General features: G+C 30.6%; 1 protein-coding gene across 6 annotated transcripts in view; it reads right to left on the reverse strand.

Annotated features, from left to right (window-relative positions):
* The window catches only part of LOC132919332 (uncharacterized), a 234,315-nt gene that overhangs the window by 87,231 nt on the left and 129,895 nt on the right, over nt 1–17,189 (reverse strand). Inside the window, exon 1 of one of the 6 annotated variants that reach the window (XM_060980866.1) lies at nt 14,211–14,522. The exons of the other annotated variants lie outside the window; for them this stretch is intronic. The gene's annotated coding sequence lies outside the window, so the exon portion shown is untranslated. Of the gene's footprint in view, nt 1–14,210; nt 14,523–17,189 lie in introns of those variants that run through there. 6 annotated transcript variants of the gene reach the window in all.

A 17,189-nucleotide genomic window follows, 5' to 3' on the forward strand; every position in this document is an offset into this window, starting at 1 on the left:
CGGATGCCGACACGGGTGGAGTGAGGGAGGGGTGGCTAAGTGCTTAACAAGATGTAGCAAATTGCACCTCATTCAAAGGCCGTGGCTTGCTAAATGGCACATTGTACGCGGTGCATCAATCAACGAGGCCCCTTTACCACGGCGGCGTGCCGTTACCGGCGGATAAAAGTATATATATATATATATATATAGCTAAGACCCACGCGTACTCAGGTCGGTATTAGCTAGACACGTTCTTCGGGGAAACGCGGTTGCCACTGGGGAAGGGGTGATCGAATAGGTGAAAAAAAAAATATAATATAATATAAAAATATAATAATATATAATTTCATCATAATGTTTTATTATTCTGTATAACGAGCAGTATGTGCCGAGTGATATATACAACCTGCAACCTGTCAGACATTGAACATTTTTTTTCTAAATATATCGGCCGTACTTGGAAGTATCACAACAGTTAAAATAATAATAATGTTTTTCATATGTAGTTCTTATTACGGTTATACATGAAGTTAATTAGGTCTAACATATTATATTATGTTGTATAAACTACTATAAAGAGTGGTTCAGTGAAATGTTTCTCAATATTTAAATTTTAAACTTATGTAACACAGTTATGCTCAATGAGCAACGTTAAAGATTTGACGGACTTACACTAGGACTTAAATTTATATGCAAATGTATATTTTTTCCAAATTAAATTTACCAACTTTGACAAATGTTGGATACCTACGTTCCGAAAGAAGTTGAATAAAATAAGTTAATTTTTGTTTACATATTTTTACATATTTTACTATTTTTTTTATTTTTTATTTAAACATAATATTTATACTTGGAACACGTCTATAATAATTTCAAAATAAGTACAAGAAAATATATATAGCATTCAAAGAACTATATAATAACTCAATTTACTAGAGCCAAAAAGTAGATTTCAACAGTATTAAAAATGTATCAAAATGTTAAAAATTCGTATTTAAAATGTTGACATTTTATATAGATAACCTCATTTTCGTTTTAACTCAACTAAATCAACTAAAAATATTTATATTTTATAATTTTTTTATATATAATAAAATAGGCATAGGATAATAATGATGATGAATTATTATAGCAGAGAAACTTTTTCCTATGTTTGGCTTAACATCGTAAGACACCTTATCAATACTGTTGTATGAATAAAAAAGCAAAAACTTTATACTGATAGCAAAGCGATGAGCGGTAGAATGTAAATTTTAAGAACGAAAGAAAAGCAATTACTTTTTTTTCCGATGAAAGCGAATGATTTATTAATGCGAAAAAAAAGAAAACATATTGGTCGTGGAAACCATGTTTCTCCAGGTTGTTTTATGTGGAAAATATGAATTATGGCGGAAGCCCATTAAATGTACAACATGTGCGTCCTTTTTGCTCGCGTTAAATAATAAAAACAAAATATATATAAAAACAAGCATTTAAACATGTAGCTGGAAATATGAAGAAGACGAAATATTTTATTCTCGTAAAGGGGATCCAGAGGTTCCGGTATATTTTCTCCAGCAACGAGTGTGATTTATCGTTCACGGCCTTCATTAAGCTCACGTTAAAACACCCTTTTTGCGCGCGATATTATTCTTGGGATTTCTTACTACTCCTCCCTTGAATTTTTTTAACTTTAATAATTTTATACGAGAAATCTTCGCTGTATGCGACTCCCCGCTAGTTCTACGGACTGATTTCTTTTTTCTCCCCCAGAATACACCTTATGCCGGCCGCAGCTTACAACTTAACTTTAAAAATATTAAAAAAAAACCTAAAGTCCTCATAATATAATAAATGCAATAAAAATCATTTAGTTAGATTATTAGCTAATCATGTTTATCAAACGCATACCATTGATGATTGTTTTACATGAAACATGAAGATATTTTTTAGTTTTATTATTATAGTGTTTGTGTTCAAGTTAAAGTCTTAATAAATTGCCAAATTACATGTATATGTGTATCATAATGAAAAAAAACATTGTAATTGATAAGTTTAGATTAGCGATGGTCTTTTTAAATACACTTAACTCGCAAAAATTGAATTAACAATTTTTAATGTTTAATTTGACAAATTCGGTTGATTTTCGATTATCTATTTTAACACGAAGTTTAAATATAATATTATTTTAATCGAATTACGAAACGTTATGATTAATAATACATCCACAATAATAGTAACCTTTACTTAGTGAATAATAAGAATATATTTTACGTTTTAATTTTGTTATAAGATAACATTTTGATTTCATTTGTATTTTCCTAGGTTTTTCGGTATTCAAACTAAGTTGATTCTATGTTTGAATTAATATTTTATTTACTTTTATTAGCAATTGTCAACATTTTGAACTTAATTATATACGGTAGATAACTTGAATAATGACATTACCTATTTGATTGGTTTATTTGATTTTGAATACTTTTTTATATTATAATATACATTACACCGGCCGGAGTTGCTTTCCTTTCGAATAATGGCCTGACAATCGAAATCAATTTTTATTGTCGTTCATGGATCATGAACTTTGCAGAAACCCCTTGACTTGTCCCCCGGCTGACTTGCATGTATATAATAATATAGCGTTCGTAGTGTGCGTACATGAGGGCGACTGTCGCCTAATGTTTTATTCACGTTGCTTATGAGCCACGTGGGTTTGGCCATCATAAACGCGGAAAACCCACAATTTTTTCACCATATTTTACGATACCGTGTTTATTTTATGGTAAGTATAGTCTGGAGTTCTGGACTCCGATCGATTTGTATACAGAAAACCGTATTTCCCCCCCAACGGATTGTGTATTGAAGGGAAAAATCCAGACACCATATTATATATTATACATACGGCAAAATGTATTATAATCGAATTTTGTGGAAAAAATGTTTTCGGATATAATATATTATAATAATATTATGCAATATACTTTTATTAGTATATATCATTATGTTGGTTATTTTCGTTTGCATTAACTGCATACAATTATAATATTAAAAATTATTTTGTGAAATTCAATAGATACTCCTCAGCCCTCATAATATAATAATGTGTATAAAAAACGTTCGACTGAACCAAAGAAAAAGTGAAGTTAAAAAAGAGACTAATAACAATTCGTCTTTACGACTCGTCACATATGTGTCATTCAACATAGACATCGAATCACATAAGCGGAAACATATCGTATTGATGATGGACGGAGGTCCTGGCGTAAGCCGGACATCCGTTATAATACCGTCAAAGTACGCGTCATGGTCCAACGAATCGCATTATATAAACGCGTAGAATCTATAAGATATACGTGCGCATTAAAAGGGTGAACGGCGGCATTACGAGAATAGGAACTTGGAGGATCGAAGCAAGTGAGTACATTTTCTTTAAACGTAAATTACAACATATGGGTACATATAAATTATAATATTACATTCATCGGATCGTCCGAGCGGAAAACGTGTCGGTTCGTTTTCTTTAGATGTCCGCGACTGTGTAATAATAATAATGTCGTCTGATCAGTTTAATACGTGCTTAATGGACTTACGTCTTTTTAGGTTCGGGGTCGCAAGCAGGACGACTCGTTTTCTTTTAAAGAATATTATTTCAATATGCTTACTCAAATAATGCATCTACAAGTGATTGAATCTTTTGCAAACCTTTACGTATGCAGTGAATGTGTCTTCAAAGTGAAATTTTTTTAATTATGTAATGTGAACTGAAAAAATAATTTAATATGCTCGCAAATGGCCCTATAGTGTGCACTGCACTATAGGTTCTCTGCACGACTGTAGACCGTAAAAAAAATTGCGAAAAGTTTCAAGTCACATTTGTATAATAATAATAATAATGATTATTATATTATAAATAATGAAAGCTCAGAAAATAGCTGGAGATGCGCTCGTGTGTTCGAGACGGAGAAATATCACTATTATGATATATAGTACGGAACGATGCCGTATAATTATATTATTATATTATTTATAATATATTACAAATGGAAATACGAATTACGCGGCCCACCGAATCGTAGTCAGCGGTGGTGTATGAAACTAAACAATAATATATTATACGCACACAACACGAGTGTATATAATAATATATAATAATGGCCGCGAAAGGGCGTAGAAAATTAAAGGAAGAAATTGATTATCGATGCAAAAAGAAGGCGAAGAAAAAAAAACAATAATATATATTTTTTATTTTATTTTATTTCACCCGGTTCTTACCACCGCCGCCGGAGACGACTTCTTCGTTTTCCGAGCCAGTTAACACGGTGGCGATGTATTAAAAAACAATTATTCAACTTTAATGGGCATTATTTTGATATTCATTTGGCTATAAAACCAAAGATATTTTCAGCCCAAGACGGATGTATAATATTGTTATTGCGCAAAAAAAGAAGGGGAGCCTATTTTCTTAAGATTTTTTTTTAAAAAAAAAAAAAAAACAATAATACATGTATATATTTTCACTCTGTTCGTTGCCGAGAATGTCAAAAGTTTGCGCTCGACGGAAATTTAGACGAAAGCATTTCTACCCTCCGGCGGAACAAAAAATTACATACCGGCTTGTTTGCGGCCTATAGGGAATATCTCGGCGCATTTGGAACCCATTCACCGGTGGTGGCGGCGGACAGCGTTTGGAAGCGGTTTTTTTTCATGTAATAATATGATATTTATTGTGCGTGTTTTAAAATCGTCAAAACCCCTCTATAATTTTTGGCATAAGAATGTCACTCAGATGGTGTCACCGTCATCATGTGTGTATTATATATTGTCATATTGAGAATATTACTAAAAACTTCCTTCGCATTCATATAATAATCTAATAACAATTATTGGTCTTTTTTATGAATCAAAACTATATTATACAACTGATTATGTCAAGAGATGCCTAAACATAACCTCTAAAGAGGTGTAGTCGTGTTGCCTATATGAATTATCTATACCACTTCAATAATTGAATAAATATTTAAATCGACTAGAGATTTTAAAACAATATTAATATAACATTCGTAAATACTAAAACCGAATTAAAACAAAAAAAAAAATTGTTTAATAATGTGTGTCGAAATCAAATTCGCAAATCGCAATTATAAAGATTTAAAAGTTATTAAAACTATAAAAAATTCTCTAAATTATAAACAAAAATCTATTTCTAACGCAATTTAATGCCTTTTAAAATGACTTATACCTTTTTAATAGGCGCGTAATTGAAAAGAAACGATAATTTAACTTTCAGAGTAAGTTGTTAGCAAATCATTATCTTAATTAAACTATCAATAATAATTATAATAATAAACAAATTACCGAACGTGGCCATTTAAATCAGCTAGGGGTTTAATAGTAATAATATATATTAATATTATGTTCGTGACTATCGCAAGTAGAAAATTTTCTTCTAAACTGAGTTAGTGTGCGTGCGTGTATAGCACGCGGGTAAGACTGTACACAGGTTTAATATATAGAGCCGCTGTAAATCGTATTATCCGAGGGACCTACACAGCCTAACGAATGATGAACGTGAGCAGTTTCTTGCGCGCGTATACTGCAAGTGTATATATATATAAATATAATGGTACTACTGGGTCGTGCGTATAGAATACGGGTAGTGGGGGGAGGTGGAGTGTAGGAAACTTTGTCGTTACCCCAAAAAGTTTTTATTTTCGGCAAAGGGCTAGTAGAAAAAAAAAAAGAAGAAAAAAAGTCATTCGCAGTCTCAACGGCATGTGCGTGCGAATTCGGTTCTGACGGATATAGCGGCGGCAGAACGGATTTTCATAATTTTTTCGTCGTATATACTTATTATATCAGGAGGAGGTGTTTATATATATATAATAATAATAATAATAATAATATTAAAAAGAGAAACTTTTTTTTCGTCACACAAAACCGTAACTTTTGTCTGTTAAATATTTCATGACAGCAGGTCTCATGCCGGTCAAAGTCAGCGTTTAAAGAACTGCGCCGCCCGAGCGGTCGTCGTGCGACCCATGTGCTCCTTTCGTCGCACGGCAAAAATCTACCGGTATTCACGTGATCCGAATATTTAGCAGAGCCTCGCCCTCGCAGTGTAATATTATAGTGATTTCGACTACCTCCTCCAACCAATATCGGCATCGGCAGCCGAGCCGACGCATAATTGAATCCTAGTTAAGTATCGTTATTATAGGTATTACTCGATGACATGCCCGTTCAGTCACGATTACCGGTTATTAATTATTTAACATTCGAAAATTATTGGCTGTCCGCACGAAAGCTCGTTTTAATAATAATGAACGTAATACGTGCGCTGCTCACCGTTTTATTGTCAATCGTTGAAATATTAAAACGTATTCGTTGCGTTATTCGACTAACAATAAAAATAATAATATTATATTTTTATCAAATAAATAATTCGATAAACATGATATAAATCGATATTTTGAAAGAATTTCGTAACTAAAATTGTGTATGATATGATTTAACGTATTTATATTTTGACTATTAAAAGACAAAATGACGGTAAAAAAACAACTAATAAAAAAATGGATAAAATGTGAACTAAACAGTTATAAATTAAATATTTATGAATTATATCTAATAATATTTTATGTAGGTAAAAAAATATTAATAGACATTTTTTTTTCATATTAGGGCCTCGGAAAACTTAATCCGGAATTAGTCGTACCTACGGCTTTTGCGCACGTACACGGTGGAGAAAATGTATCGTTGCAAGTCCTATATACTTGAACATATATGTCGCGTTGTAGAAAGTGCGTATAGTTTAGTGTGATCTTAACGGGACCAGGAAAACCTTTTAGCGCCCTATCGTCGCGAGACGAGCATTTTGCCCTTTCGGACGACCGCGACGACGAATATAGTACGACGTTCTTCCTTCACTTGGCAGCGGTGGCGGCGTAGGATAATCCCAGAAGTGGGCGCACACGATATGCAACATTAATGGCACCCAAGTGACCGGCACTTACATTTATATTTCAACGGCAACCAGTCGCGTTTCCCACGGTGTGCGCATCACATGTGCCTGTCACGAAAACATTATAATATATAATCGCGCGGTTCAATAAGGCCGTCGTTGTTCGTCACGTAGGTACGCGTGTCAGTGATATAATTTTGTCGTGTCTGGGTAGTGGGGAAGTTGGAAGACATTTTTGTACGTTTTACCTATTGCTTAATTATTACTTCACAAAAAAATTGTTGTATGTATCAAAACTCAAAAACATCTCTCAATAGAACTGTAGTTATTATATGTAGATGTAAAATTATATGTATAAATGTGTGCACACGTGGAAACAAATAATTACATACTATTAAAATATTCACATGCAATCGATATAGTTATATCATACGACGACACGACGTTGTTAGCGTGCGTCGTCGTTCAGCGATAAAATAATATTTAATCACTCATATGTATATATTTGTCCAATACTGTTTATTACGAATTAATATTACTATAGTTATGTACAGTTAGCATAAGAAATTTTGAATGTTTTTTTTTTTATTTTATGTCTGTAAAATATACAATAATATTGTCAAATACTCAAATATATACATAAATGTGATATGTTAATTTTTTTTTAAAAAGGCATGGATGGGGATATGATATGAACTACTTTCTCTCGTAATTACGCCACTGTGTTACGTAGGTACCTATGACAGCCGACATACGTACGTATGACCCACCATCGGAAGGAAGCAAGCCAATGAAATCGGTATACCTATTATCATAATAACTGTTGTTAACCCGAACTACCCAGTTTAAAACGTCCTAACAAACAGGAATCGCCGGTCGTCGACATTTATCGAGCAAATGAGTGGGCGACGAGACGGGACTATTATACTATTATTATATCGGAGTAGAGCTAAATAAAAATGCTCTAAAAAAAAAAAACCCCCGATACGAAACGAAACGAATTAAAATCACGTAAGGTGTTGTTGACGATGAAGGTCTCGTGACTTGGCGGCCGAGCAGCCGGTGCCACCCGTTGGGTATTACGGTAACAATTATTTTTGTTGTTGTTGCAAAAAGCCCTCCGGAAGAGGCTCTGAGAGTCCCAGATAATATATAATTATATAGGTACCTTGTGCGCGTGTTATACGCGCGTCGTTGCAGTTCAGTACTCACGATTTATCGCGGACGTCAAAACACAAGCAAAGCACATATTATTATTATTATTATTTTACAAACGCGTTCTTAGGACGTCTGCAATGAAAATAGAACGGTCGCGTATATATCCGGAAACCAAAACGTTTCGATGTAATCAAAGTTTGTTACCGAATACAATACCTATATACGTATGTACTCGATTGACACGCGCGGCAGACTCTGCACACAGATGCACGAATGACTTATTGCGAAAATTGCATTGAATGGGAATAATTATAATACATAGGTAGGTAGATACGTATTAACTGAGTAACTTTCAAACAGTTGGTTAAAACGGCATATCCCGTTGGTTTAAATATTTTAAGTTTGATATGCGCAGGTAGTAAGTTGTTATCGATGACCAGGACATTATCTGAAGATAATTATTCAATTCCATGGCATTAAAAATGTTTAATATCGTTGTTGACACAAAAAAACTATCTCTGTGTTCAAACTTAATTTTTTAGAACCCACAAAAGATATTTAAAAAAAATTAAATGTTCTACATTTCTACAGAATCAAATTTTAAAATTTAATTAATTTAAATTATTATTATTATTATTATTATTTTATAATATCATATTTTAATTTAAAAATAACTGAAATTAAAATTCAAAATTTTTGGAAATATTGTATAAATTGTTAATATTTTGCAACATTGATGGTTTTCTTAGCTTATATATTTTATTATATTTTTACATATGAGATTTTTAATGTCATATTAGAATTTATTTATGGAATTAGTGTCAAGTTGATAACATATTGAAAATGTTTACCCGCAATTAAATATAAAGAATTAAATATTTTAATAACGATTTATAGTGGTAACACATAGTTGGTTTTGATAAATTGTACAATGGAAATGGGTGATATTATCGATTTTTAACTTTATTTTTACAAAATACTCTGAAATTGTAAGTTTGTAGAGTTAGGTACTTACTAAGATTCCAGTAAACTTCTGTATACTTTAATATCTCCACCAAGCCTTTGTAAATGAGCATGGGTATTAAATATAAAAAATAATATGATACTTTATTTTTACAAGAAAACTCTAAAATCGTAAATTTGGCACAAAGGAGATTTTTCCGCGTGATTCATATGTTTAAGTAATTAAAAACGGTTTATGACGTAGAACAATTAATAAAAACCACGATTTATTTGTTTTTGGTTAGAACTAAATAGATTGTGAGATTCGTAAAATCATATAATTTATTATTTCGTCCTACATAATAATATACGTTTATGTATAATTAAATATACTGTTAATAATTAATGAAATATAAATTTTATAATTGTTAATAAACGATTACTTAAAAACACATCTAATAATCTGCGCCTTAATCGTCTAATGCAATTATTTTTTCCCTACTCCAAATATATTTATCTGTTAAAGTTCTACTTAGGTGATAAATTAAATAGGTTTTTGTTCATAGAGAAAGCAAAGTGATTAGCTATTGAAGGTAAAAGTAATGAAAAGGGTGTCTAGTGTATACAGAAGATTTTTTTTATTGTTCTTTAGGCGTCAAAGGAATTATATCATGTTTTCCCGATCGGTCGAAGAACAAAACAATTCACTTCACCTCCATTCGATTCCCTTAAGTTTATCACTCTCGGGTTTTCCGGCAAAATATCTTCAAATATCCGATAATCGTCGTATCTTTGGCGCGAGGTTGTGTAATTTCCGTTAGGACGGTTTTAGTAGCCGATTTATGGCTGTGAAAAGTTTAAAATGATTTTACGGTATCCCAGCGTATATAATATAATAATTACATTTAACCAAAACGTAAATGTACTAATTCAAATTAAACAATCTTTAATTTTAGTATTTTAATATTTTCTAATTTTGTTTTTACCCCATGTTTCAAGTAGGTGCGCAAGGGATAACGAGAGGAAAAAAAATGTCAAGCTTTAACAATATAACAAGAGGGTATTCCATTACCATTACGGACTCAATGGATCGAAATGATATACTGAAAGAAGATTTTTGACGCCGATGTACAGGGGACGAACATCACTTGAACCTTTAGACGGAAATCGCAGTCATTAAAACGCGGACGGCAAAAAAGTGCACTCGAAAAGAATATGTCATTCTGCTGGGAGTTTACTGATCGTTCCCGATTTTGACCTTTATGATTTTTTTGATTTTTTATCTTGTTTTGAATGCAATATATGCCGTAGAGGGTTATGGTTTATGGGAGAAAAAATAATTTTCTATAGCATTTGAAAAAGCAAAAGCGTATTTGCAAGTATGGAAAAAATATTGAATTCGGAGACTTCTATAATCGTTAGTGCTTACCTACATAATATTGAAAACTGCACAAGCAATTAAAATTAAAAAGACCAATACATCCATCGCTTTGTTTGGGATGTAAAAATAGAAAAAACTAAATAAATCGCCGTATTTATATTTTATATTCTCTGATACAAATTTGATTATTATTTTTATAAAAAAAACATATTTGATGCGTACGTTTAGAAATGCATCTATACTTGCTAAAATTACATTAACTTTAAAAAAAAATAATGGTTATACAAAACATAGTATTTTGATTCACAAGATTTATAAAATATATTTATTATATTATTATTGATATGATTTCAATATATCAAATACGAGTAATTATAACAAATATTTGGAATATTGAAATATTTTGAATATAGTTCATAAATGTAATGGTCTTAAGATGTATGAAAATTTGTGTTTTTAAGTATCATAAATTACTTATTGTAACTGTGAAACTGTATTGTACTTCACTTAATGGGTCAGAAACTCAGAAATCAAACACAAATTATATTTTTAAGATGTCATTGCTTGAAAAATACTGCTAACTAAAGTTACTGCATGAATTTATTCGTTGAATTTTAATTTAAAATTATAATACACTGTTAAGACATTGTAAATTGATCAAAACAAGTAACTATAAAAATAATAATTATTATTATGATACAATTATATGGTTCTAGTATATTCAAATAATCAATTACCAAAATTATATTTTAATGCTTCATTTAAAACCAGTGCTCAAATAAAATTATATAAACATCATTAATATTATATTATTTAATCAAAATAATTGTTTAATATAATCATTACAAAAATAATAATATATTTACAATGATCTACTTGGATATATAGTATACAATTAAAGTGTATAAAACGTGTGGTAAATTGCTATTATCTATCGTTATAAATCTTAATTAGTTTAAATGTTGAAAAAAAATAATAAATGTAAATGAATGGTTTTGCATAATATATTTAAAATTTTGAATTTTTGTTACAAATCATGATTCGTTGATTTCTAAAAAACAAATTGTAATATTAACAAAAAAGGACAGTTAAGTAACCACTTTATGTGGTGTATTGAGGATTTCAAGTGAATCTCTTCATTAGAAAAAGGTCTTTATAATAGATGGTTAAATTTTAATTTAATGATTAACTAATGTATTGGACGTAAAATTAATCTAAATGAAGATTTCTGTCAGTTGATATGTGTACAAAATTACTTAAAAACTTGAGGAATTTAGTTAAAATTTTAAATTATAACCCATTTAAAAAAAATAATGCAATTTGACGAATAATTTTTTTTCTTAAATTCAAATTCATGTATTAGAAATTATGAAATTTATTATTAAATTTCTATACGTTGGGTATAAAAATAAAAGTTTAAAACTTACATTTTTAACTACAAAATTATTTGAAAATGTTCGTAATTTTGTTTTTTGTTAAAATTTGAAATTCAAATGTATGAAAAATATGATTAAGTATTTTCAATATACATATTATGTTTATTAATCTAAATAAAAAAGCCAAAAAATTCTACATTTTAAAATGTATAGCTAAAGTATTTTAATTGTATTATATCCAGGGCCGACGAGAACTTTGGTGGGCCCCAGGGCTGATTAATTCCGGGCCCTTTAACTTGTATATACTTATTTTATACCTAACTTAACCACCCCCCCCAGAGCTCCGGGCTCCAGGGCTCTGGCCCCTTCTGCCCCATCCTCTCGCCGGCCCTGATTATATCTCAGAAGTTAATTTATAAACATTTGTTTAAATATCCGAGTAATAAATAATGTTTAATATAAATGTTATTCTAAGTTTTTCGTCAACCATAATAGTGCTCTCAAAATCTAAAATCACTGATACCTGTAATTTTACAGCACAATTGGTTTTAGTAAATTTGTATTATTTGTGTATGCATTGGGATTAAATCATGATTGTATTTTTACAAATGTTTTATTGCACATTATGATTGATATCTGATTTGAAATAATAATACACAGGCCATACATATACCGGTACGGCAAAGTAAATTGATTGAAACGAGTAAGCAGTGTTTTTATTATATTTAACCAAATATCAGTAACATACAAATCGTATGGGACTTTAGGGTTATAGTTAAATAATTTAATTACACATTTATTTTCTCTCGAAATATCGGAATTAAAAAAAAAATTGTTTTAGTTAAATTTTAAATGTTCTTAATCTTGATATTTATTGGTTTTGTAATAACGTCATAATACTAAATATGATTTTTTAAATAGTTTTATAATTTATGTGTTAAGACAAATAAGTTGATTACTAGTATTACTACAAATAATATATGTAACTTATTATACAAAAATGTGTATGAATATTGGGTATGGTGGCCACAAAAACGACAGATTTTCGACGATAAAAGGAAAATAAATTATGCCAAAATACGTTCCGACACGTTTTTGACCGAAAATAACATCGTCCTGGTTGTTTTACTTTTACTAGGTACACATATAATATGATAGTGCATATGATATGAAAAAAGCTTTTTCCTCTTCACTGGGTTTTAGGGTACACCTATTCGAGATATCGTTTACAAGAGCAACCCCTTTATTACATACGGGCGTGCTTGGGGTAAGGATTAATGAAATAATTACGGCGCTCACATCTCACATACACGGACTCACACACGAGAGGATTAGCAAGAAAAAAGGAACAGGCTGAATAGTGGCGGTATATACGTGCCGGTAAATGCCGTTTTTGCTTCATATTTTACCCTCCGTTGTCGTATGAATAATGATTACCGGTGTCCAGTTTTAAGCAAAAAATAATATTATGTTCTCTAATAGAACAACAACGGAAAAAGAAAAACAATAATGCGCGTAATATTATTATTATAATAGTCATAATATTATTAAGTATGGCAACGAAATCGAGTAAAAAATTGACTAGTTATAAAATATTGCTTGATTTATTATTTTAGTTCATTGGATAATAAAAATGGAACTTTTGTTCTACAAAAATATTTATTAGATTGTTTATCAATTACTACTAACAAATTATTTCTATAAAATATCAAATGTTTATTGTAAAAAAGTTGTTATAAAAGTTTACGGTGTTATCCAGTATAAGGAATATGTGATTTTACTTAGGGTTTGAGTGGCATGTGTTAAGTAAAAACATACTATGAAAATTGTATTTATGCACATAATAAGTTATTTATTGAAAAAAATTATATTTCCGGTAAGATTATCTTCATAAATTTAATGACTAATATACACGATAATGACTTAATATAATATAATATTGTAAGTATTCATGATTGATCTAAAAATTTGCATTATAATATTGTAATTTTACAGTTCCTAAGACTCTAGCAAACTTCTGTATACTTTAATATCTCAACCAACCCTTTGTAAATGAATATCAGTATTAAATATGAAAATAATATGTACGTTATTTATTTATTTTTATCCTTTAAATAAAATATTTAAAATAATGTATTTGATTCGGTTTGTCTGCGTTATAGCGACAATTTGATAAATTATGATTTAAATGGTTAGATTTATTATATTTAAATTATTAATTATTAAGTATTAATATAAATTATAATTATTTAACGTATTCCCGGTGAATATATTTATATTCACCGGGAATATGGTTAAGGTTACCTAATTTATTAACATACGCATCAGTATTTTACATTATTACTTATAAAAACTTAAGACGTAATCGTGAAAATATTAATTTATATATGTGTAATATATTTACTAAAAACTAAAAAAAAAATTTTCCAACCTGGTAGATTTTAGGAAAGTATTCGCTGAGTTACGCGTTTTGAGCGGTACGGTATATTGGCGCGTTGAAGTTTCCGTAACGGCATGGCGAAAAATGCCCGGCGGTCGGCTGAACGCGAAAACGGCATGATGATAAAATAAATTATGTTACTCAAAAATTATAAAAATTGTATAAAAAAAAAACCGAAAGCACAGATGGATGCGTTTGCGTGGCTTAGCATTGCAGTGATTCTAAATTGTACTAATTATTATTTATTATTATTGTGAAGTAGTATTCGTAACCGGCGACGGACCAACACTGAACGTGTGCCCATCCCAACAATCCGAGTTCGAAAAACTTGGCCGCCCTTCATATATAAAGTTAAAATACTTAAACTTCTCTAAAGTTTTTCTCCATGCACTTTTTAAAGTCCCGAAAACTCGATAGAACAACAAACAACAACTAAGTTTGCCGCACCTAGTCACTTTTATTACAGTTTGGAAACAAAGTTCACCGGCCCCGCCGCGCCCCAACTGTCGCGGCGTTCCGGACACGCGGTCTGCAGTTCGTAATCGAAGACGCGACGATAACGACGACGGTATCATCGGTTATTATTAGAAATAATTAAATATTATACGTATTATGTGCTTAATAAATTTTCAGAGTGAAAAAAAAATTTGGAATAAAAAAACCAAACCAAAAACAAAAATTGTAAAAAAGTGTTCGTGTGGTACATACCTGACTCGGTCGCCGTGTTTGTCGGACTCCGCGGTACACGGAGCTGTACGAGTAGTACGACGTCGTATGCGGGGAGGAAAAAAAGTAACCCGACCGAAATGTTGGGAAAAGTTTTTCCCGCGCTCTCCACTGCTGCCGCCGCTGCTGCTGCTGCTGCTGCTGCCGTTAACACACACCCCCAGGCCCCACGAACGATCGCGGCCGACCAGTGCCGACACCGAACCGAACTGTTAGAGACGCGGTGGCCAAATGAACGCGCCGGCGGACCTACGGGACACTCTACCCCTACGATAGGGTCGGTCTTGGCTGCCGAAAACGGTGGGGGTGGAAGTCATTGTTGTGCAGCGCGCGGAACTTGCCACGGCTCGCGCTCAAAATGGATTTTCAGCAAAGCGTCTTTACTCAAGACGTGTTTTGTTTGTCGAATTTTTTTCCACCCCCTCTCATTCACTAAATATACGTGTATGTGTGAGAAGGGCGAAAAATAACAAAATTTTTAATCATAAAATTGAGTTGGGGTTTTTTTTTTTATTAACTATTTTTAACGTGATCAAAAACTGTTTTTTTTTTAAATTTATTTTAAACCATCTACATTCACTAATCAGAACGAGAGATAATTTAATAACATAAATAATTTAATTGATCCGCGGAAGATAAAATTGTCATTGTGATTATAATATATGAAGATCAAGACAACCTGATATCATCGAGTATTATATTGTCTCATGTGATACTGGATTTAAATTTAAAAAAAAAAAACATTAAATTGTATTTTGTTTATGGTAGTCTTGTAAATAGTTGATCGTTGTAATCTTAAAAATAAAACAATTATTTACAAGATTTAATATATGAAATATCAAAAATGCCGTATACAATTCTAAAAAATTATCTGAAATAAATTAAATGCGCGTGAGCTGTTAGAAACTATTAAAAACTATATAATTATAAGGATTTCGATTTTTTTTATAAATTTAAAAATTTTTTTGATTTTACATTTGATATACCTAATAATCATTGATAACCTGCAAATCCATTATCGTTTTAATAATTGGCTCAGATAATGATTGGCTATATTAATTACATGCGATTTAAAATAAAACTAACTAAAAAAAGACTATTTATTTCAGTTATCATGAAACTTAATACATTTAATTTGCGTTTTAGATTCTGAGCGATGAAATCATTCAAGTAAAAACTGAAGATAAACTATTCTGCACGAATAATTAATTTATTTGTTTAGTATGTTCTAATATCTATTATATTAATTTATTATTTATTGATTGTTAGACAATCATAATATCAGTATAAAAGTTTTTAAGTATAGATTCGTAATAATTATGAACATGCAATACATACGTTTTATTTCACATAATATTTTTGTAAATACATTTTTACAGCCATATTATAACATTATTATTATAGTAGTATAATATTCACTCTTGTTCAAGAAAGGTTATTAAAATATCAATACCCAATCGATTAATTCATAAAAACAAGACTGAGCACGTATTTACTATAACGTTAGAGGAGGGGATTTATATGTTTTATAATTTTAATAAACTAAAATAAAAATTAGACTTTTAAAATGAATATTATTTTTTCTTTAAAATTTATTTTTACATTTTTATTGAAATAAAAATTACTTTTTTACTTTTTTCACGACTATTTCAATTTAATTCCAAATTGGTCAACCTTAATTATACGTTGTTATAATAATTATAGCGAGGGTTACATTATCGTATTTAAATTAGTCACAAATACTAATTATTCATTAGTAAGTTGTAAGTATTTAATATTCAGTATACACAATGTGAATATGGAAAATTTGATTATTTAATATTGAGGGCATTGGTATAGATTAAAACAGTATAGATTGAATTGTAAAGGCCATCCACCATAATAAAAATATCATAAATTTAATTTAGAATTGTTTTATTCTAAATGTTTCTAAACATATCAACGGAAAAATTAGCGACAGACAAATTGACTCGAATAGATAAACTCCTTACCGAATTTCGCGTGGTGACGATTTATACAAAACGGTGTTCTTTTCTTCATCTCGTCACGAGACGGTTTATGATAATAATAATATTTGTGTGACGTGTAATCATTTTAATTTGTCAATTGTAGTAACTGTGGCGGCGGTGACGGTTGAGTATAGTGACGAGTGCATCTATATCACTATATTCATAATGGTGGCGACGGCGAGCACGAAAACGCGAGAGGGTTGATAATGAATTACGGACAGTGAATTCTATTAGG

Source organism: Rhopalosiphum padi, chromosome 2 (genome assembly GCF_020882245.1).
Source record: "Rhopalosiphum padi isolate XX-2018 chromosome 2, ASM2088224v1, whole genome shotgun sequence".
In the NCBI taxonomy this organism is placed as follows: Eukaryota; Metazoa; Arthropoda; class Insecta; order Hemiptera; family Aphididae; genus Rhopalosiphum; species Rhopalosiphum padi.